Here is a 5,425-nt window from a genome sequence, read left to right on the forward strand (position 1 = left end):
AATAGTTATGTGGAGGAAAATGCATCCCTTGAGGCATCTCAAGGATTTCTTGATGAGAAATTTCCTCATGCTCTTGTTGAGGTCCATGAGTGGGCTCTCTTGTTTTCTCCATCCTCTTTTTAGTGATGGGCTTGTCCTCTTCAATGAGGATGTCTCCTTCTATGTCAATCCCAGCCGAATTGCCTAGGTGACAAATGAGATGAGGAAAGCCTAACTTTGCGAAAATGGAGGACTTGTCAGCCACCTTGTAGAGTTCTAAAGGTATGATCTCATGAACTTCCACTTCCTTCCCAATCATGATACTATGAATCATGATGGCCCGATCCACAGTTACTTCGGATCGGTTGCTAGTAGGAATGATGGAGCGTTGGATGAACTCCAACAATCCTCTAGCCACAGGCTTAAGGTCCGGTCTTCTCAGTTGAACCGGCTTACCTCTTGAGTCTCTTTTCCATTGAGCTCCTTTCACACATATGTCCATGAGAAATTGGTCCAACCTTTGATCAAAGTTGACCCTTCTAGTATAGGGGCGTGCGTTTTCTTGCATCATTGGCAAGCTGAATTCCAACCTTACATTTTCCGGACTGAAATCTAAGTATTTCCCCCGAACCATTATAAGCCAATTCTTTGGATTCGGGTTCATACTTTGATCATGGTTCCTAGTGATCCATGCGTTGGCATAGAACTCTTGAACCATTAAGATTCTGACTTATTGAGTGGGGTTGGTGAGAACTTCCCAACCTCTTCTTCGGATCTCATGTCGGATCTCCGGATACTCATTCTTCTTAAGCATGAAAGGAACCTCAGGGATCACTTTTTTCTTGGCCACAACTTCATAGAAATGGTCTTGATGGGCCTTTGAGATGAATCTCTCCATCTCCCATGACTCGGAGGTGGAAGCTTTTGCCTTTCCTTTCCTCTTTCTAGAGGTTTCTCTGGCCTTAGGTGCCATAAATGGTTATAGAAACACAAAAAGCAATGCTTTTACCACACCAAACTTAAAAGGTTTGCTCGTCCTTGAGAAAAAAAAGAAAGAAAGAGGGGAAGAAGAAGAAAATGGAGGAGATGGAGGGAGGAAGATAATAGGATTTGATAGGTGAGTGGTGTTTTGGGTAGAGTGTTATAGAGATGTATGAGGGGGAGAGAGAGAGGTGGGGTAGGTGGGATCCTGTGGGGTCCACAGATCCTGAGGGGTCAAGGACTTCTCATCTCTGCTCCATTTAGGCGTGCAAAAATGCCCTTAGAGTGCAATTCTGGCATTTAACGCCAGACTGCTGCTTGTTTCTGGCGTTAAACGCCAGCTTTTATACCTTTCCTGGTGTTTAACGCCAAGCTGTAGCCTGTTTCTGGCGTTAAACGCCAATTTGGTGGCCATTTCTGGCGTTAAACGCCCAGAATGGTGCCAGACTGGGCTTTTAACGCCCATCTTGCTACGCTTACTGGCATTTAAACGCCAGTAAGTTCTTCCTCCAGGGTGTGCTGTTTGTAATGCTATTTTTTGTTTTGCTTTGATTTTTGTAGTTGTTTTTGTGACTCCACATGATCATCAACCTAAAGAAATCATAAAATAACATAGATAAATAAAATTGAGTTGCCTCCCAATAAGCGCTTCTTTAATGTCAATAGCTTGACAGTGGGCTCTCATGGAGCCTCACAGATATTCAGATTATGGTTGGGGCCTCCCAACACCAAACTTAGAGTTTGGTTGTGGCCTCTCAACACCAAACTTATAGTTTGGTTGTGGCCTTTCAACACCAAACTTAGAGTTTGAATGTAGGGGCTTTGTTTGACTCTATATTGAGAGAAGCTTTTCATTCTTCATCTCCATGTGTACAGAAGGAGAACCTTGAGTCTTGAATACAAGGTAGTCCTCATTCAATTGAAGGACCAACTCTCCTCTGTCAACATCAATCACAGATTTTGCTGTGGCTAGGAAAGGTCTGCCAAGGATGATGGATTCATCCTCATCCTTCCCAGTGTCTAGAATTATGAAATCATCAGGGATGTAAAGGCATTCAACCTTCACCAACACATCCTCTACTAATACATAAGCTTGTTTCATTGATTTGTCTGCCATCTCTGGTGAGATTCTTGCAGCTTGTACCTCAAAGATTCCTAGTTTCTCCATTACAGAGAGTTGCATGAGGTTAATACCTGACCCTAGGTCACACAGAACCTTCTCAAAGGTCATGGTGCCTGTGGTACAAGGTATTAAGAATTTACCAGGATCCTCTTTCTTTTGAGTTAATGTCTGCCTAATCAAGTTATTCAGTTCATTGGTGAGCAAGGGGGTTCATCCACCCAAGTCTCATTACCAAATAACTTGGCATTTAGCTTCATGATTGCTCTAAGGTACTTAGCAACTTACTTTTCAGTAATATCTTAATCTTCTTCAGAGGAGGAATAGTCATCAGAGCTCATGAATGGTAGAAGTAGGTTCAATGGAATATCTATGGTCTCTAGATAAGCCTCAGATTCCTTAAGTTCCTCAATTGGGAACTCCTTTTTGTCCAAAGGACATCCCATGAGGTCTTCCTCACTGGGATTCACGTCCTCCTCCTCCTCTCTAGGTTCGGCCATACCAAGTAAGGTTATGGCCTTGCACTCTCTTTTTGGATTCTCTTCTGTATTGCTTGGGAGAGTACTAGGAGGAGTTTCAGTGACTCTTTTACTCAGCTGTCCCACTTGTGTCTCCAAGTTTCTAATGGAGGACCTTGTTTTATTCAAGAAACTGAGAGTGGCCTTAGATAGATCAGAGAATATATTTGCTAAGCTAGATGGGTTCTGCTAAGAATTCTCTGTCTGTTTCTGAGAGGATGATGGAAAAGGCTTGCCATTGCTAAACCTGTTTCTTCCACCGCTATTATTGTTAAAGCCTTGTTGAGGCTTTTGTTGATCCTTCCATGAGAAATTTGGATGATTTCTCCATGATGACTTATAGGTGTTTCCATACGCTTCACGCATGTAATTCACCTCTGCCATTGCAGGGTTCTCAGGATCATAAGCTTCTTCTTTAGAAGATACTTCTTTAGTACTGTTGAATACATTTTGCAATCAATTCAGACTCTGAGAAATCATATTGACTTGTTGAGTCAACATTTTGTTCTGAGCCAATATGGCATTCAGAGCATCAATTTCAAGAACTCCCTTCCTCTGAAGCATCCCATTACTCACAGGATTCCTTTCAATGGTGTACATGAACTGATTATTTGCAACCATTTCAATGAGTTCCTGAGCTTCTGCAGGCATTTTCTTCAGGTGAATAGATCTACCTGCAGAATGGTCCAATGACATCTTAGACAATTCAGACAGACCATCATAGAATATATCTAGGATCGTCCATTCTGAGAGCATGTTAGAAGGACACTTTTTGGTCAGTTGCTTGTATCTTTCCCAAGCTTCATAGAGGGATTCACCTTCTTTCTGCCTAAAGGTTTGAACATCCATTCTAAGCTTGCTCAGATTTTGAGGAGGAAAGAATTTGGCTAAGAAAGCCGCGACAAACTTATCCCAAGAGTTCAGGCTATCTCTAGGTTGAGAGTCCAACCATATTCTAGCTCTGTCTCTTACAGCAAAAGGGAAAAACATAAGCTTATAGACCTCGGGAACAACTCCATTGGTCTTAACAGTATCACAGATATGCAAGAATTCAATTAAGAACTGAAAAGGATCTTCTGATGGAAGTCTATGAAACTTGTAATTCTGTTACATCAGAGAAACTAATTGAGGCTTTAGCTCAAATTTGTTTGCTCTAATGGCAGGGATTGAGATACTTCTTCCATGGAAGTTGGAATTTGGTGCAGTGAAGTCACCAAGCATCTTCCTTGCATTGTTGTTGGGTTTGGCCATTACTTCTTTTTCGAGATTCTCTGTAAGGTTTTCTCTAGATTGTTGTGCTTTAGCTTCTCTTCGCTTCTTCTTCAGAGTCCTTTCAGGTTCAGGATCTGCTTCAACAAGAATGTTCTTGTCCTTGCTCCTGCTCATATGAAAAAGAAGAGGACAGAAAAGGAAGAGGGATCCTCTATGTCACAGTATAGGGATTCCTTTATGTAAGTAAAAGAAGAAAAGAATAGAAGAATGATATAAAGATAAGAGATGAAGAATTTGAACACAGAGAGGGAGAGAGGGTTCGAATTATAAGAAGAAGAGAAGAGTGTTAGTGACTAAATAAATAAATAGAAGAAGATGAGAGAGAGAGTTTTCGAAAATAATTAAAAGCAAAAGGAAAATATTTTTGTTTTTATTTTAAAATTTTGTTAGAATTCGAAAATTAAGAGATAAAATGAAATTAAAATTAAAATTTGAAACAATTAGTTAATTAAAAGAATTTTGAAAAAGGGTGAGGAGTTTTCGAAAATTAGAGAGAGAAAATTAGTTAGGTAGTTTTGAAAAAGATAAGAATTTTAAAAATCAAACAAAAAGTTAAGTGGTTAATTGAAAAATATTTGAAAATCAATTTTGAAAAGATAAGAAGGTAGAAATATTTTGGGATTGATTTTGAAAAAGATATGATTTGAAAAAGATATGTTTGAAAAGATATGATTCAAAAGATATGATTGAAATTTATTTTGAAAAAAAATTTGAAAAGAAAATTAAAAAGATTTGATTTTGAAAATTAAAGTTAACGACTTGACTAACAAGAAACTAAAAGATATGATTCTAGAATTTAAAGGTTGAACCTTTCTTAACAAGAAAGTAACAAACTTGAAATTTTTGAATCAATCACATTAATTGTTAGTAAAGTTTTTGAAAATTTGAAATGAAATTAATAAAAAGATTTTGAAAAACAATTTTTAAAATTTTCGAAAAACATGAAAGAAAAGATGAAAAAGGTTTGATTTTTGAAAAAGTTTTGAAAAGATAGGATTTTTGAAATTGAAATCTTGACTTGACTAACAAGAAACAACTTATTTTAAAATTTTTTTACTAAGTCAACCCAAAGATTTCGAAATTTATGAGTGCAATAAGGAAAATATATATTTTTTATTTTTAAATTTTTAATGAGGAGAGAGAAAAACACTAAAATGACTCAAAACATGAAAAATTAAGATCAAAACAAAGAAAACATGCAAGAACACTATGAATGTCAAGATGAACACCAAGAACACTTTGAAGATCATGATGAACATCAAGAACTTATTTTTGAAAAATTTTCAACAAAGGAAAACATGCAAGACACCAAACTTAGAGATTTTTCATGTTTAGACACTATGAATTCAAAAATGCATATGAAAAACAACAAAAGACACAAAACAAGAAAATATGAAGATCAAACAAGGAGACTCATTAAGAACAATATGAAGATCATGAAGAATGCAATGCATGAATTTTCGAAATTTCTTTTAGAAAAATTAAAACATGCAATTGACACCAAACTTAAAAATTGACACTAACTCAAACAAGAAACACAAATTTTTGGTTTTTA

At 37.2% G+C, this 5,425-nt stretch overlaps 1 non-coding gene across 1 annotated transcript; it reads left to right on the plus strand.

Moving 5' to 3' along the window:
- The first annotated feature begins 3,352 nt into the window (after nt 1-3,352).
- Nucleotides 3,353-3,456, plus strand: LOC127743476 (small nucleolar RNA R71). The gene has a single exon (XR_008004868.1). It is a non-coding gene; the product is annotated as a small nucleolar RNA R71 (small nucleolar RNA).
- The last annotated feature ends 1,969 nt before the right edge of the window (nt 3,457-5,425 follow it).

Source organism: Arachis duranensis, chromosome 10 (genome assembly GCF_000817695.3).
Source record: "Arachis duranensis cultivar V14167 chromosome 10, aradu.V14167.gnm2.J7QH, whole genome shotgun sequence".
Taxonomy (NCBI): Eukaryota; Viridiplantae; Streptophyta; class Magnoliopsida; order Fabales; family Fabaceae; genus Arachis; species Arachis duranensis.